At 42.7% G+C, this 18,993-nt stretch overlaps 1 protein-coding gene across 5 annotated transcripts in view; it reads left to right on the top strand.

The window, feature by feature from the left end:
* The first annotated feature begins 4,885 nt into the window (after positions 1-4,885).
* Positions 4,886-18,993, top strand: part of usp19 (ubiquitin specific peptidase 19) — a 134,507-nt gene continuing 120,399 nt past the window's right edge. For all 5 annotated transcript variants that reach the window (XM_080218611.1, XM_080218607.1, XM_080218608.1 and 2 more), the window contains exons 1-2: positions 4,886-5,229; positions 6,312-6,430. The gene's annotated coding sequence lies outside the window, so the exon portion shown is untranslated. The remainder of the gene's footprint in view (positions 5,230-6,311; positions 6,431-18,993) is intronic.

Raw genomic sequence — 18,993 nt, 5'->3', positions numbered from 1 at the left:
TCATCTATCTCCCTGCTGTTTGGGGGACCATGGGTAGAATTAGTTGCAACTGTGCTCACAAAATTATAATAGCAATGATGATATGGCCAAAGTGATTTGTTGACTATTTATAGATGCGCTGAGTTCCCCAGGAAAAAGAAGTGATTGAGTGAAAGTACACCAATGCCACCAGAATGGAAGAGGAGAGCAGACATAAGCCTTGTGTAAATCTTGATGGGCTGCAGGAGATTGACATTATTGGTGCAGGGAATCTCATGCATGCTGCACCTTGAGGAAGGGTTGCGTGCATGTGGTATTCCTATGGAAGCTGAAGAAAGATGGCATTACAGTTTGAAACTATCTACATTGAGGCAAATAATAGTTATTAGAACAAGATAGGATGCATTGCTTAAACAGAACAGAATGTTCTTGATCATTGTCACTGCTGCTTTATAATGGTTAGATTGAGTAGTATTTTCTTATTCCATTTTGTCTTTTTAGTGTGGTGTCACTGCGCACAGGGGAAGGCAGTGGCCAGTGTATCCAGAGACCTGGATACACTGCAACTAAAACAGAGGAAGTAACAGCACTTTGTTGCTTTGAAGTTCCTGCAGCTGTCAAGCAGAACTAGGCTGTTTACAAACATTGCGGTTAGGAACAATGTCGGGTACCTCGGTGCATTCAACCAGGAAAGGAAAGATAAATAAATAAACAAACCTCGAGCATGCAGTGTAAAAACCATTAAGCTGCCAATCAAAAGCTAGTCAACGGTTTTAGACCATGAAATTCAATGAGAAAAGGGATTTCAAAGGTTTGCAATGAAAGCCTTCAAAAGCTGGCAATGGATTTCGAAAGCTTTCAGAGGCCGGCAAAGGTTTTGAGATTTCTAGGAAGTCTCAGAGACTTGAAAAAATGCAGTATTAAAAGAATGGGTCTGAGTAAGCAGTTGTAGGAAAAGCAATGCGATTCCCAGTAGGACTAGGGGGCACAGCCTCAAGATAAAGGGGGGGCGGTTTAGAACGGAGTTGAGGGAGAATTTCTTCACTCAAAGGGTGGTGAATCTCTGGAATTCTCTGCCTGTTGAAGTGGTGGAGGCTGCCTCGCTAAATATTTTTAAGATGCGGGTTGATGGGTTTTTGATAAGAGAGGGGATTAAGGGTTATGGGGAGAGGGCGGGAATGTGGAACTGAGCCATGACAGATCAGCCATGATCTTATTGAATGGCGGGGCAGGCTCGAAGGGCCAGATGGCCTACTCCTGCTCCTATTTCTTATTATTATGTTCTTATAATTCACTATGCTTATAATTTTGTTTGGAGCTTACATGTTTCTCATTGAATTAACCCACACATAGGCTGTGATTCTCCTGAATGAGTTTGAAGCGCTGGCAGCACTATTGGGATCGAACTCAATGACATTAAAACTCAAAAGACGCCCCCATGTGAATCATGCTGGGCTAAATATGTCAGATGCATAAGGCTCCTGAATCAGTGATCAGCTGACATTCAAAATCCGCTTTTCCTTCTCTCAGAATAATTGAAGCATGTTGCATCTTTTATGAGACCAATCTGTCAGAGTTATAACTGTGGATTTGCGTCTGATGGACTCTACTGCAACAAAAGGTGGTGGCATAGTGGAACTGTTGCTGGATTAATAATCCAGAGGCTCAGGGTAATGCTCTGGGTTTGAACCCTACCATTACACATGGAGTATTTGAATGCTGAGCTATCACTGGAATTATCCTTGTCTTCCCTGTCCCTTCAGTCAACTGCAGTTTGTTCACCAACTCCAAAAGCTTTCTGTTAAGCACCTTGGTAAACCACGCTAAATGACCTCTTCCACACTCAGAAAAGCTTTAGCTACTGAAAGAGCCATTTCTGCCCCAAGGACCACCTATTTAAACTAACTGGATGCAACATCTGAACACACACTGTCTTTGAGTTCAATAAGCCCAAGACAAACAAAATGTTATACTTTTAATCCTGGAATTTTTGTTAGAGTCCTGGACCCAAACCCATGGGTATATTACGAAGCCTGACTAGAACACAACAATTTTCTATTTTGGTATTAATGTGAGGATAAGATGGTTCACTCCAGGATTAACAAATCAGGGATCTTTTACCAAAATAAGTTTTGTTCAGAACACAGTTAAAGTATAATGCTGACAAAATGAAGCAGCTTAACTTTTAACAGTTGGACAATATTTAAAAAATGAAAGGAAACAACTCTAATTTCTAACTTATTACTATTTCAGTTTCAGATGAGCAACATTCCTCTTAGACTCAAATGTCATTTAAATATAGCTAGCAAATGCAGGCATACTTGCTATAAATTGTTTTAACAGCCTTGACACATTCAGAGAGGTTTACCTTTTCAAAGCAGCTTGAAACTTTAAAACAACACCAGAAACTGAATTCTAAACTGAAACTAAACCAGCATAAAAGTCCTTGCTACAGACCTAGCTCCTCTCATTAGCCACTTTACCATCTGACCCTGCGTACCTAAAACCGCCTTCCCTTTCTTTAATCAGAAAACCCCAGGGATTCTTTCATTTATAAATAGTTAGCTCTCCCCTAAATAAACATTACATGGCTAAAATGTATAATTATCCTGCTTTCCCAACCGCTGAGCTGGATCCCCTCCAGACATACTGACTACCTGTAGAAAAAAGTTTAAAACAGTCCTCTTCAACATAAAATATCGCATCACAAATGTTAGAATCTTTTCTCTCAAATATACGTTATAGTGGCATTTATTTTATAACTGTGAAATTTTAAATTCATTTTTGGAAACTTGGTGTCATTGACTGGACCAGTCATTATTGCCCATCCCAAACTGCCACTCATTTTAGAGGGCATTTGAGAGTCAACTACATTGCTGTGGGTCTGGAGTCACATGTATTCCGGACTGGAAAAGGACAGCAGATTTCTTTCCCAAAGGACATCTGTGAACCAAATGGGTTTTTACAAAAATCAATAATGGTTTAATGGCCACCATTACCTTTAATTCCAGATTTTTAATAAATTTCACCATCTGCCATGGTGAGATTCAAACTTGGATCCCCAGAGGATTATATTGGGTCTCTGGATTGCTAGTCCAGTAATAATTGCACTGTGCACCTGCCTTCCCAGACCCCTGCCTATCCTTGATAACCTTTCATCCCCTTGTTAATCAAGAATCTACCTATCTTTAAAAATATTCAAAGACTCTGCTTCCAATGTCTTTTGAGAAAGAGAGAGATTTACAACCCTCTCAGAGAAAATGTTCTCCTCATCTCTATCTTAAATAAGCAACCCTTTATTTTTAAACAATGACCCACTAGTTCTAGATTCTCCCACAAGAGGAAACATTCTCACCACATCCACCTTGTCAATACCCCTCAGGATCTTAAACATTTTTAACCAAGTCACCTCCTATTCTTCTAAACTCAAGGACGCTTTTGTATCGCTCCCCTCTCACCTTAAACCTATGCCCTCTAGTTTTAGATGCCCCTACCTTTGGGAAAAGATGTTGATTATCTAGCTGATCTATGCCCCTTATTATTTTATAGACTTCTATGAGATCACCCTTAAGTCCCCAGGGAAAAAAGTCCCAGTCTATCCAGCCTCTCCTTATAACTCAAACCATCAAGTCCCAGTAGCATCCTTGTAAATCTTTTCTATACTCTTTCTAGATTAATAATATCCTTTCTATAATAAGTTTTAATACTCATCCAAACATGGAGCTTTAATTTACTTTGCCAAGTATAATGTACAATCATAACCCAATCGAACTCTTCCTGTACTCAAGGTAAGCCTCAAATTTGCACTTTAGAACTGATTTTTTTGGTTACTTATTATTTATAAAACCTAAAGGAGTAGAAATCTGAACATGTTTACAGAATGTTTTTTAAAATACCTAATTAATCTATCTATAATCAAGAGGCAGATTGAAGACAGTATTGTATGGTTGTATCTAGAAATCCAACACAAACAGCAAAGAAGCTTTAGTTCGAGATAAACTAGGTGCCATGATGCAGGAAAAGGAGATATATCCAGATCCACTCATGGACAGCATCAAGAAGCCTTTTCACACATGTATGTTCAGCATACCTTTTAAGCCAGGCTATAAATGTGCAGAAGGGGATAACAAAAATTGTCACTGTTTCATCTAGCCCTTTGAGGTAGCATCAGTCAATTTGGATAAGAGTACTTTCCAAATTTCTCATCATAAACTATTTTTACGAAACCTTTGACGTCTTTCATTTGATTTAAGCACTAACAAGGAACCAAGGGCATTGAATCATCACGCTGTTAGCATGAACACATTACAGCAAACACTCGTGTTAACTTTGTTTGTACAAACTGTAAAACGTTGAGGAAAAAAAATTAAAAAATCCTCAAGTGAAACAGGCAGCTTCATTAGGATGAGCACACACCTCTGGTGTCACACACTCGTCCCCCTTGAGCAGGTATTTCTAATGTTACCAAGTGGAACCTGTGTCCATGAAGGAGGATTGGGAGCTAAAGAAATGAATAATGCACTGCAGGGAGGTATGACAACCTACACTACTGTTGGACCACGAGTCCAACATTTCCTCCGTGTCAGAGACTGGTATGCCAGTGTGGAGTTCTGGACCATGGCTAAGACCAAACTGACGACCACAGGGAAGAAAGCTACCCACACTCGCATTCTGGCCTCTTGACCATCTCTCCCCAGGCCATGCTGGGTTTTCACTCTCGCTCACTAGTACCGGGACCACTCTCCTCACCCCCAGGCGCCCACACCTTTCCCCGCCAACCCGGCTCCGCGAGGCCAACTGCCGACCAAGCGCGCGCACTATCTGACTCCGCCCACACACTGCGCGCGCAGCCGCATTGCCGGGGCACGTGACCTTCCGGCCCGTGACGTACTTCCCGTCACCGGAAGTTTGGGATTGTCCACCTCTCGGAGCTCCGCCGATCCGCGACCCCGGGGCAGCCCGACCCCAGCCCGGGGATAGCCCGATACCCAACCCTGCCGGATTGGGGGCAAGCCCGATACCCAACCTTCCCGGCTCGGGGAGAGCCCGATACCCAACCGTCCGGACCGGGGAGAGCCCGGCACCCAGCCCGACAACAGGCCGCAGCGGCACCGGGAACAAGCACCGACCCTGCCTGCAGGCCTGGGGCCTGGAACACACCGCCAGCTGGAGCTGAGCCCGGCCCCGATACCCCGGGAACAGCCGCTGCCACAAGCCGGGTGCCGGGCCCCAGGGCTGGAATTGTTGGAGGTAGGAGGCCTGAGGCCCCGGTGCCGAGTATTAGTGTGTCCGGGGGAGGGAGTGAGATTGGGTGCCCCAGACGCTGGGCTGTGGTGGGTAACCACCCCATGGACAGTGTCTGGGTGAGTTATATCTGGTTACCACAGGGACTCAACTGTTTGCGTAATATGTCAGTGATCTGGAAGAGAGAACTGAATATATCATCTCCAGATTTACAGATGATACAAAGTTGGGTGGGAGGGTGAGCTGTGAGGAGGATGCAGAGATGCTTCCACGTGATTTGGACAGGCTGAGTGTGTGGGTATCTGCATGGCAGATGCAGTATAATGTGGATAAGTGTGAGCTTATCCACTAGGGTAGCAATAATGGGAAGACAGATGATTATTTGAATGGTGTAAATTGAGAAAGGTGGATACTGAATGAGACCTTGGTGTCTTTGTGCTTCTGTCACTGAAAGTATGTGTGCAGGTACAATGGGGTGAAAAATGTTATGTTGGCCTTCATAACAAGTAGATTTGAGTATAGGAGTAGGAATGTTGTGCTGCAATTATATAGGGCCTTGGTGTGAGCACAGCTGAAATATTGGTGTACTTTTGATGTTCTTATCTGGGGTAGGATGTTATAGGGAGAGTGCAGAGAACATTTACCGGACTGATTCCTGGGATAGTGGACCTGATGTATGAGGAGGTACTTGGTCAGTTAGGATCATATTTGCTGGAGCTCAGAAGAATGAAGGGGGATCTCATAGAAACCTACAAAATTCTACCAGGACTGGACAGGGTGATTTTTGCAGTGTGTTCCAATGTTGTGCCAACTTGTTGCTTTGATAAACTAACTGATATTTCTGTGAAATTAATCTGTTCACACATTCACCCATTTATTAAATTCATCCATACTGTTCACAGTAGCATGCTCTTGTAAGTGTACTGGATTCACATTGTATAGGCGCAGTAATTGAGGATTGTTGGATATTTTCTAGGTTACTCCCAAGCTGTATTTGATTTTAGAATTAGCGGAAGGGTTGTTTTGAAGTAGTTTGCATCTACCCATTTCCATCCTAAATCAGGTTTTTTATTTTTCTGTTTTTCCAGGTTAATTTGAGTTTGAATCTGCCTCATTGTCCAGTGATGACTGTCTAATATGTTTCACAGTTCCCAATTTATGAATAATAAACCCTATCATTTGAATCACAATTCAACTGCTGACTGAGGTAAGTTTTCCCTTTCATCCAAGAATATTTTTCAAATGCTATATACTTGTAGATTCTCTTTCTGCACTGAGCAAAGTGTATTAAAGAACAGAGATCCACTTGCCTTGATGTTTTCTCCTTGCTGTATGACCCTGATTTTAAACCAGTTGTAGTAAATTTGTGGAGTGCAGCGTTTGATTCTGCTTTCAATATATAAAGAAATTCTTGCCTTTTTGTTCGACCGTTCACAAAGTCAGGATGTTCTAAAGCACTCTGCGGCCAATGAAGTGTCATTTGAGTGTAGCCACTGTTGTAATCTAGGAAGCACAGTGATATAGACAACTACCCCAAAGTACTGTCAACTTAGTGTAACTTTATTTTTGGTTTTGGGACAGTTACCATGAGATGGTTTTAGTTGGACCACAAAGTTCACTTTCTCAAACAATGCAATTATTTCAAAATAATAAATATCTTTGTGCCAAATGACCTTGGAACTTAGACCGAATGCAATTAACATATCATAAGGTAGTTCATATCCGGTAACACGCTCTCACTGTACCCACAATTATATTCCATCTCAAGGCTGAGGTGCTGACAGAGTAATCCTCGTTCAGTGATGTGGTTCATGTGGACAGGTACAAGTATTTAAGTATTACTTGATTAGATCCTGTTGTTGTAATTATTGACATCAAAAAGTCCAGAATATGTTTAAAAGTACAATACACTGGGTGCCAGGATTCTGAAATAAGAATGGAAAATGCTGCAGAATCACAGCAGCAGGCCAAGCAGTGTTAAGGATCAGCAAAACACAGCTTAATGTTTCCATTCAGTGACCCTCTGTGAGAACAGGACAAGGATCTGAAATGTTAACCTGCTCCTTCACAGGTATAAATGGCCTGACAAACTTCCAATTTTTTTTGTTTCTCATGAAATTAATGAGACTGGAAGTGAATCTAGTAATTAGCATTCTCTTCCTGATGCACTTTCCTTGCTACCTATCTGATATTTGATGCACTGTTTCTTTCGGCAAACCTGCCAACCATCTATAAGCAACTTCAGATTATGTTGCTATATTTGCAGCTCCTAATCTGAGCAACCACTGTGCTGAGAATCTCACTACCAATTTGACCCTGCTCTTGGCAACTGTGCCTTCAGTTGCCCGGGCCCTAAGGTCTGGAATTACCCCCCCCCCCCCCCAAGTTGCTTTGTATCTCTATCCCTCACTCCTTTAAGTCACTCCTTAAAACTCTTACCTCTTGGATCAAGCTTTTGATCATTTGTAACAACTCTTTGTGTGGTTTGGTGTCAGACATTGTCAGAAGTGCTATGGGATGCTTTATTGTATTAAAGGTGCTATAAAAATGCAAATTATTGATATTGCTGCATTAAATGTGCTGTCATTTCATGTATCCTTCTGAACATTTTGTTTTAATCATCTTAACTGACAGCATTGTGCAGTGCATTCTAGAACCACCCATATGGTTCCAGTGCATTATTCAGGTTTGCAGTGCGACCAGTGTTATACCTTCAAACAATAACCAGGTGGTGTGACATGTCAGCCCAGCTGCAGGAAAGTAAACGGAGTAACTCAAAGCACATTTCCCCTACAGGGGTATGGTATAAAGTTCAGTTTACTGGTGTGCAAAGGCATATTTAAAAACAAAGCCGTGCATGATGGCTGTGTGACCATGTGATCAGCAAAGAGTGAAAGAGAAAGTCACAAAATTGATCTGCGGGATATTGTTAACTAGACACGGATTCAAAATAACAGCACAAAATTCAAGTGGACAGAACTTTTTTGAAGATAATTGAGTTGTGATAATTGTTATAAGAAAGGGTTGTCGGAGCAAAGAACTGAGTTCAACAGCCAACTTCACGCATATCTGGTTGGTTAGGGGATTAACAGAAGGTGGTGAGATTGAGCCATAGAAATAAGAGTATCATCAGCTAAATTGTCTTTTGATGTTCCAACAAACTCCTATGTGAATTAGTCTGGTATATGTCTATGATCTGTGAAGATCTTGGACTGTTTGAATTAGCTATAATTTATACTGTAGCTGCTGTTGTCTAGTCTCCTGTTCAGTTTCAATGTTGTCCATGTGGCTCTAGCTAACAACAGCATGTGGACCATAAAACTTTTAACTTTAAAATTTCTACTGTAATGGACTGAGATCCTCAATCTATGGCTCAAATGATTGTGGTATGTGTAATTCATTGCTCAGACTCAAATGGGAAAATACATGACTGGAATAACATGTATGGATGCTCTTCTTCCAATGATGCCTTGGGTTCCGGCTGTTTAAAGGCACTGCCAATTCACTATTTCTTCATTTGCCTTGATGTTTTCCACCTGTTTCACTCTTGGTGTCTCTAGCAGAGAGGGTGCTGTTATGTGTTTTCAAGAATGGAAGTAATATATTTGTGAAATCTGATATGGGACAGGTCAAAAAGTGGAGTTGAAGAGAGAGAAAGTGGACTTCAATGTGACTGCATCCCACATTTGAAATGAGGAGCCAGTAATGGGATTGTGATCCAGAGACCCAGGAGCCATGAGTTCAAATCCTACCAAGGCAGCTTGTGGGAATTAAAACTAATCGATAAAAATATGGAACTGAAAGTTGCATTCATTAATGAAACCATCATCAAATGTCATAGAACTCTATTTGTTTCATTAATGTCCAATGAGAAGAGAAATCTGCCATTCTTACCTGGTCTGGCCAATACTACATGTAACTCCAGACCCACAGCAGCGTGGTTGACTCTCAAACGGCCTAGCAAACCACTAGTTCAAGAGCACTTGGGTTGGGCAACAAATGCTGGGCTTGTCAATGACACCCAAATGCCATAAAAGAATGAGAAAATAAAATGGGCAGTTGTGCCTTTCTGTGCCCAGTTGAGCCAGCAAGTGCCCCTCATAATTAAATCCCGGGAACTTTAGCCTGAAGCACGTGGTGGTAGATTTGGTGATGTCCATTGGGGTCGAGCGTAGCATGCTTTGGACAGCAGCTGGGTATAGTTTGCAACATACAGGCTGCAGCTCGTTCTTCCAAATATTTCCTGAGCCATGTTGCTGATGTACCTCATGGACAAATTGTAGGTAGTCTGTACAAAGAACAATATGGCACCGGAACAGGCCCTTCAGCCCTCCAAGCCTGTACCGGTCATGTGTTCCTAACTAGACCATCCGTTGATATCCTGCTATTCCCAGTCTGTTCGTGGTTATCTAGATAAGTCTTAAATGATCCTAGCATGTCTGCCTCAACCACCTTGCTTGGCAGTACATTCCAGGCCCCCCCATCACCCTCTGTGTAAAATATGTCCCCTGCATATCTGTATTGAACCTTGCCCCCCCCCCCCCCCCCCATCTTGAACTTGTGACCCCTTGTGTTTGTCATTTCTGACTTGGGAAAAAGCTTCCAATGTTCACCCTATTTATGCCCTTCATAATTTTATAAACCTCTATTTGGTCGTCCCTCAACCTCCATCTTTCCAGGGAGAACAACCCTAGTTTACTCAATCTCACCTCATAGCTAAGACCTTTCATATAAGGCAACATTCTGGTAAACCTTCTCTGCATCTCTCCACGTCTTTCTGGTACTTGGCAACCAGAACTGGACGCAGTATTTCAAATGTGGCCTAACCAACGTTCTGTATAACTGCAACATCATATGCCAACTTTTATACTCTATGCCCCGTCCAATAAAGGCAAGCATGCCATATGCCGCCTTCACCATCTTTTCCACCTGTGTTGCCAACTTTAAGGATCTGTGTACTTGCACACCCAAATCCCTCTGTGTGTCTATACTCCTGATGGTTCTGCCATTTATTGTACAGCTCCCCCTGCATTAGATCTACCAAAATGCATCACTTTTCATTTATCTGGATTAAATTCCATCTGCCACTTCTCCGCCCAATTTTCCAGCCTATCTGTATCCTGCTGTATTCTCTGACAATGTTCATCACTATCTGCAACTCCAGCAGTCTTTGTGTCATCCACAGACTTACTAATCAGAGCAGCTACATCATCTTCCAAATCATTTATATATATCTCGAACAGCAGAGGTCCCAATACAGAGTCCTGCGGACCACCACTAGTTACAAAACTCGAATCAGAAAAAGACCCCTCCACTGCTACGCTCTGTCTTCTATGGCCGAGCCAGTTCTGAATCCATCTAGCTGGTTCACCTTTGATCCTGTGAGATTTAACCTTTTGCACTACCCTGCCATGAGGGACCTTGTCAAATGCTTTACTAAAATCCATGTAGACGACATCCACGACCCTTCCCTCGTCAATCATTTTTGTCACCACCTCAAAAAACTCAACCAGACTTGAGGCATGACCTCCCTCATACAAAACCATGCTGTCTATCGCTAATAAAACTATTCTATTCTAAATGCGTAAAGATTCTATCTTTAAGAATGCCCTCCAACAATTTCCCCACCACGGACGTCAAGCTTACTGGCCTATAATTACCCGGGTTATCTTTGTTACCCTTCTTAAATAATGGGACCGCATTTGCTATCCTCCAGTCCTCTGGGACCTCATCTGTGTCCAACGAAGAAACAAAAATTTCTATTGGGAAACATGGTTCTCTGCAAGATGTGACAATTTCCATGGAAATTTAGATAATTGGAAAATGGGCAACTGGGGATGATAACAAATGTTGGCGTTGCCAGTAAAGCTTGCATCCCATGAATGAATTAAAATTTACGTAACCCTATTTACTGTGCGTTTGTGACATAAGTATTTTTAGATGGATGATTAAATATATTGTAGGGATGTGATTATGATACTTAAAGTTCAGATGTCATATCCTGAGGGAAATGTTGTTTGCGTTATATTGGAAACGAGTGAGATGATTTGTTTTTAAAGCTGTGTTTTCCCACTAGTATTTCCCCATCATTAGTCTTACCTATTGCTCCAGTTAGTCAGGATAGAAAATGGCTCCTTGTGATTTTGAAATGCTAAATAGAAGTATTTTTATACAATTACGAAGTGAGTTTAAATGTATATACATGAAATAGTGCAGTTGCTGTGTTTCGGAGGAATAACTGAAGTTTAAGATGCTGTTTCTGATATTCTCGGCCAAGCTGAGGAGAGACTTGGAGGTGAAATCAGAAGAGGATTTTCTCCCTTTGCCTTGCTCCACCAACACATGCACAACCTGGGTACCTGTACGTCTATATATTTTGGTAGTAAGAATGGAGAAGTATAACACACCTTAAAATGACCAGATTATGAATGGAATGGAGAAACGTTGCATGTGCGAGTCTTTATTTGCCTTTGCTGCTTAGCTGTCTTCAAGATTAAAAGAATGATGAGATGAATACATTTCCACTGTTTGGGGAGAACTCCAGCGCTGGCTTAATGGGTTGAAGTAGAGATTAGCCCATGGTGGAGTAGGGAGTAAGCAGTGTGTTCTGCCAGGATGCTGCTTGGAGCACAAGCTGTGAACTAAACAGTGACTATAATGCCAATTGGCAGTCCGCAGTTTGTTAGCAGCCCAAGTTTCCTTAAGTCCTTCACGTTTGGAATCTGTGCCCAAAGTTGAGAGTTTGTCTAAATCTCTCTTGAAGGTGGGAGTAGATTATTCCTTTTGGCTCAGTGAGTAGGCCTCATTACAGAGAGGTTCATGCAGAGGGACCTCGGGGTCCTTGTGCATGAGTCGCAAAAACCCAGCCTGCAGGTGCAGCAGGTGGTCAGGAAGGCAAATGGGATGCTGGCCTTCATAGCGAGGGGGATTGAATATAAAAGTAGGGAGGTCTTGCTGCGGCTGTATAGGGCATTGGTGAGGCCGCAGCTGGAGTACTGTGTGCAGTTTTGGGCGCCGTACTTATGCAAGGATATTTTGGCCTTGGAGGGAGTGCAGAGGAGGTTTACTAGGCTGATACCGGAGTTGAGGGGGTTGAGCTATGAGGAGAGGCTGAATAAACTAGGCTTGTACTCGTTAGAGTTTAGAAGAATGAGGGGAGATCTCATTGAGACGTATAAGATGATGAATGGGATGGATAGGATAGAGGTGGAGAGACTCTTCCCGCTCAGAAAGGACAGTAGGACTAGGGGGCACAACCTCAAGATAAAGGGGGGGCGGTTTAGAACGGAGTTGAGGAGGAACTTCTTCACTCAAAGGGTGGTGAATCTCTGGAATTCTCTGCCCGTTGAAGTGGTGGAGGCTACCTCGCTAAATATTTTTAAGAAGCGGGTTGATGGGTTTTTGATAAGAGAGGGGATTAAGGGTTATGGGGAGAGGGCGGGAATGTGGAACTGAGCCACGACAGATCAGCCATGATCTTATTGAATGGCGGGGCAGGCTCGTAGGGCCAGATGGCCTACTCCTGCTCCTATTTCTTATGTTCTTATGACGAATACTTACCATCAACCACCACCCTCTGTCTCCTATCCGCCAGCCAATTCCTAATCCAATTTACTAAATCACCCTCAATCCCATACATCTGCAATTTCTGCAGAAGCCTTCCATGGTGAACCTTATCAAACGCCTTACTAAAGTCCATATATACCATGTCAACTGCCTTACCCCCATCCACCTCTTTGGTCACTTTCTCAAAAAACTCAATAAGGTTAGTAAGGCATGACCTACCCTCCACAAAACCATGCTGACTACCTCTAATCAATTCATTACTCTCCAAATAACTATCCAAATAAGGATAGAGGTGGAGAGACTCTTCCTGCTCAGAAAGGACAGTAGGACTAGGGGGCACAGCCTCAAGATAAAGGGGGGGCGGTTTAGAACGGAGTTGAGGAGGAACTTCTTCACTCAAAGGGTGGTGAATCTCTGGAATTCTCTGCCCATTGAGGTGGTGGAGGCTGCCTCGCTAAATATTTTTAAGACGCGGGTTGATGGATTTTTGATAAGCGAGGGGATTAAGGGTTATGGGGAGAGGGCGGGAATGTGGAACTGAGACACGACAGATCAGCCATGATCTTATTGGATGGCGGGGCAGGCTCGAAGGGCTAGATGGCCTACTCCTGCTCCTATTTCTTAGGTTCTTGTATTCTTATACTGTTACAATTTCAGTACCAGGCAAACCCAGCATTAATCAAAGCTAGCATGCTATACTCCTCTGCAAGAGATAGGGATATCTTCCTGAGTTGTGTTCAGAGGCAACTGGTTGTCCAATATTATAGACTCATAGAGGTTTACAGCATGGAAATAGGCTCTTCAGCCCAAATTGTCCATGCCACCCAGTTTTTACCACTAAGCTAGTCCCAATTGCCCGCGTTTGGCTCATATTCTTCTACACCCATCTTACCCATCTAATTGTAAATGATTTTTAAAAGACAAAATCATCCCTGCCTCTACTGCTGCCTCTGGCAGCTTGTTCCGGACACTCACCACCCTCTGTATGATAAAAATTGCCCCTCTGGACTCTTTTGTGTCTCTCCCCGCTCACCTTAAACCAATGCTCTCTATTTTTAGATTCCCCTACCCTTGTGAAAAGATGTTGACTATCAAGCTGATCTATCCCCTCATTATTTGATAGATCTTTGTAAGATCACTCATAGGCTTCCTATGCTCCAGGGAAAAGGTCCCAGTTTATCCAGCCTCTTCTTATACCTCAAACTGTCAAGTCCCATCAGCATCCTAGTAAATCTTTTCTGCACAATTTCTAGTTTAATAATAGGCTTTCTATAATAGGGTGACCAGAATTATGCACAGTATTCCAAGACTTATTAATAATGTATTGTATAACTTCAACAACACATCCCAACTCCTGTATTCCATATCCTGACCAATGAAACCAAGCATGCTGAATGCCTTCTTCTTCACTGTCCACCTGTGACTCCACTTTCAAGGAGCTATGAACATGTACCCCTAGATCTCCTTGTTCAATAACTATCCCCAGTGCCCTACCATTAACTAAGTCCTGCCCTGATTCAATCTACCAAAACACATCACCTCGCATTTAGCTAAATTAAACTCCGTCTGCTATTCATTGGCCCACTGGCCCATTTGATCAAGATCCCATTGCAATCTTAGATCCTTGGTCTAGCAGAGGGCAATAGAGCAGTGACGCTGATTGGCTATTGCAGATAAGATTTGCATAAGCACAGTAACTGCTTCCAGAAGGTGTTTTGTGACAGAGCTGTTGTAAAGGGACAGTTAAACCCCAAATACTACTTCAGTGTTTCCTTCCCTACCTCCTCTGTAACCAAACATCAAATGTAGCATCGACATGCTGTGTTTGGTTGAAGTCATTAGGTTACATTTTAGCTTCATTTGAAGCAATTTTTAAAAGCAGCATTTTGACTAAGATGCAAATGAGATCAAGCCTCAGAGGCGGGGCTATGCTTACTCCAATCAGCTTAAATCAGGTAGATCAAGCCCAAGACAGGAGGTGAGAGCCCTGTCTTGTCAGCTTGGATCAGGAATGTCTCAACTTGTTAAGACTCTGAATTGGAATAAAAACAAAAAAAAGTCATGGGGAGTACCGAAAGCAAGGGAAAGGTGAGTTGAGTTTTTTATCCTTTCACCTGTATAAGGGCAATATGGCAGCTAAGTCAGGGGTATGCTCCTCCTGCCAGATGTGGGAAATTAGGGAGCAATCTAGTCTCCCTGACAACTTTGTCTGCAGGAAGTGTGTCCAGTTGCAGATCCTCACAGACTGCATTGTTCGATTGGAGCAGTAGGTGGATGCTCTGCGGAGCGTACAGGAGGCAGTGATAGACAGTAGGTACAGGGAGGTTGTCACACCACAGGTTCAGTCAGGTAGATGGGTGACTAAAAGGAGAGGTAAGCAGATAGTGCAGGAGTCTCCTGTGACTATTCCCCTTTCAAGCATGTATACCATTTTAGATTCTGTTGCTAGGAGTAACCCCTCGGGGGAAAATAGCAGCAGCAGCAGCCAGGCCTGTGGCACCACACCTGGTTCTGCTGCAGAGTAGGGTCGGGCAAAGAGCAAGCGAGCAGTAGTATTAAGGGACTCGCTAGTTAGAGGCACAGACAGGTGTTTCTGTGGCTGCGATCAAAACTCCACAATGGTGTGTTGCCTCCCTGGTGCCAGGATCAAGATGTGGGTATGCTGGCGTTGGACTGGCGTAAACACAGTAAAAAGTCTGACAACACCAGGTTTTAGTCCAACCTATTTATTTGATAATATACTCACAAGCTTTCGGGGTTAGTCCCTTCGTCAGGTGAATGGAGAGTTCTGGCCTCAGACAGAGTATATAAAGCACAGACAGTTTAGATGCTTTATATGCTCTGTCTGAGGCCAGAACTCTCCATTCACCTGACGAAGGGACTAACCCCGAAAGCTTGTGAGTATATTATCAAATAAATAGGTTGGACTAAAACCTGGTGTTGTCAGACTTTGCCAGGATCAAGGACATCGCTGAGCGGTTGCAGGACATTCTTAAGGGGGAGAGTGATCAGCCGGAGGTCATTGTAGTTATTATGCCAGTGACATAGTTAGGAAAAGAGATGCGGTCCTGAAGTGTGAATATAGGGCTCCTAATACTATGGCTGTCTCAGTCAATGTTGGAAAAGTTAAAAGTCCCCTACTGTTATCATCCTACTTTTTGTGGAGCTACTTCTCCTTACATATTTGCTCCTCAGTTTCCTCATTCTATTATTTTTGTTCTCATTCTGTTTACAAACATAATTGATTGTTTTGACAAGTATTGCTTGGCACAGTGGTTAGCATCGCTGCCTCGCAGCGCAAGGGACCAGGGTTCAGTTCCCAGCTTGGGTCACCGTCTGTGTGGATTCCGCACGTTCTGCCCATGTCTGCGTGAGTTCTGTCTGGGTACTCCAGTTTCCTCCCACAGCCCGAAAGACATGCTGGTTAGGTGCATTGTCATGCTAAGTTCTCACTCAGTGTACCCGAACAGGCACCGGAGTGTGGCAACTGGGGGATTTTCACAGTAACTTCATTGCAATTAATTTAAGCCTACTGGTGACACTGATAAATAAAAATAAATGAACATTGGTTGAAATGTTTGCTCTTGAATAGAGTTTTAATTTGGGCTCAAATTAATAGATTGTGAGAATGGATGCTATTTTAAAAAATATTTTGGGGGGATATTGTGTTTTGTAAAGAAGCCTGTGTCTGTTTGAATGCTTTATTAAAGCTGTGGAAAGATTAATGGTATCAGCTTGTCTGAAGAATTGAGAGGAGGAGTATAAGTGCTAAATGTGCACCTGTATAATGAAATGACAGTCAAATGGTTTTATAAGTAAATAAGTAAAAGGCTTTTACGTCTTGCAACAGTTTCACCACTAAACGAGTGAAGGTTGTAACATATTATTTGATCTCAAAAGTGGGGCAGTAGGAAAGACATGATGCATTCAGAGAAAGTTATGTGCTTAGAACAATGGAATTGAAGAAGGAAGTTTATGCAAGGAGAGAGATTGAGCTGATTTGGTGTTGTGTGGGAAACCACTCTGGCTGGGAGAAGGCGTAGTTTAAATTAGCCAGAAAAGTGTTGGGCTACAAAATGCAGACATGTCGCGAAGTTTCTTGGATTTCCACAGCAGAATGAAAGTGAGTTTGAGGTGTCATAGGGAGTACTTTTATTAAAACGATACCAGTTTAGCCTTGGGTAAGATTTTTGTTTTAAACATCTATAAGAGAGCTTTGCCTGGAAGGTGTTTATTTATGGGTCTGATCAAGTAGGGGGTCTTTTGGGATGTTTTGTAAAACTAATTTTAACTGTATGAATGTGATCTGGTGAGTTTAAGTCTTTTCTCAATTGACCATTTACTTTAATTTTTTCAAATCCCACAAATATTGCTGAACGACTTGCTTCTTTGAGTCCATTTTCTTGTTTTCAGAGTACAAAAAAAAGGCAATGGTCTGAAAGCTAAGTTTCCCTCTGGGATTTGATGTGCTTATCAATTTTCCCCTGCCATGGTTGTAACAAGATATAGTTACGGAGAAATGGAACCTTGAAGTTTGTATATGCATGGAATATTCTAGAAGGCAGCAAAATACTACATGTAACGTAGGAATGTTGCTCATGCCTAGTGCTGATTTCAGTTTCGTACATTAACAAGATAACTGTTAATCCTCATAAAATCTATGAAATAGTTAGTATTAATATAAACCTAGAGAATACTTTCACATCATAACCTTGCCCCCAAAGCGCTTACAACCATGCAGTACTTTGGCATTGTAGTAATTTATATCCAGTCAATATCTCTCAGCAGTGTGATATTGATCAGATAATGTTCAATGATCTGTTAATAATAATTTGAATGATCTTTACTGCTCCTGCACCTTACCTCTGAATATTCTATGGAACTATATTTGCCTCCCTTCTGTTTCTCCTCCCCATGCTAAATGTCAACCAATCTCCTGAAAACACACCAGATTCCATGTGTATGTTGACAACACTGAGCTCTATCTCCTTACTAATTCTCTGGACTTTTCCATTGTCTGGTTTATCGGGCTCTCTGTCCAACATTCAGTAATACGTAAAGAATTTCAATAGTCAAATTCCAGTGTCAGTTGAACAGAAATTTCCATTAAGTATTAAGACTCAAACCAATGTCTTTGGTTTCCTCCATGAAACCCATTCCCTGATCACCGTTTCCATCACTGGCAACTGTTATCAGCTGAACCAAAGCCTGTCCACCTTCTACAAAGCACAAGTCAGGGTGAGAGTGACTCCAATAACCCTCAACAAGCTCAACACCATCCAGCACTAAGCAGCTTGCTTGGTTGGCACCTCATCCATCATCTTAGATACTCACTGCCTCCACCATCATCACAAAGTGGCAGCAGTGTGTATCATCTACAAGATGCATTGCAGGAACTCAGCAAAGCCTTCTAGACTTGTGTCTGCTACCACCAAGAAAGACAAGGGCAGCAGGCATATGGGAGTGCAGAGGAGGTTTACTAGGCTGATACCGGAGTTGAGGGGGTTGAGCTATGAGGAGAGGCTGAATAAACTAGGCTTGTACTCGTTAGAGTTTAGAAGAATGAGGGGAGATCTCATTGAGACGTATAAGATGATGAATGGGATAGATAGGATAGAGGTGGAAAGACTCTTCCCGCTCAAAAAAGACAGTAGGACTAGGGGGCACAGCCTCAAGATAAAGGGGGGGCGGTTCAGAACGGAGTTGAGGAGGAACTTCTTCACTCAAAGGGTGGTGAATCTCTGGAATTCTCTGCCCGTTGAAGTGGTGGAGGCTGCCTCGCTAAATATTTTTAAGAAGCGGGTTGATGGGTTTTTGATAAGAGAGGGGATTAAGGGTTATGGGGAGAGGGCGGGAAAGTGGAACTGAGCCACGACAGATCAGCCACGACAGATCAGCCATGATCTTATTGAATGGCGGGGCAGGCTCGAAGGGCCAGATGGCCTACTCCTGCTCCTATTTCTTATGTTCTTATGTTCTTATGAAACACCCAACCTACAAGTTCTCCTCCAAGCCGTGCACCATACTGACTTGGAAATATATCGCCGTTCCTTCACTGTTGTTGGTTCAAAATCCTGGAGTTCCTGAACAGCACTGAGTGCTCGTACACCATGTGCACTGCAGCGATTCGAGAAGGAAGTTCACTAGCAATCTTCTCGAGGGCAATTAGAGATGGGCAATAAATGCTGGCCTTACCAGTGATGC

Source organism: Carcharhinus amblyrhynchos, chromosome 3 (assembly GCF_965287045.1).
Source record: "Carcharhinus amblyrhynchos chromosome 3, sCarAmb.v2.hapA, whole genome shotgun sequence".
Classification (NCBI taxonomy): domain Eukaryota; kingdom Metazoa; phylum Chordata; class Chondrichthyes; order Carcharhiniformes; family Carcharhinidae; genus Carcharhinus; species Carcharhinus amblyrhynchos.
The sequence above is the reverse complement of the archived record's forward strand: the minus strand, read 5'-3'. Positions and strand labels throughout refer to the sequence as shown.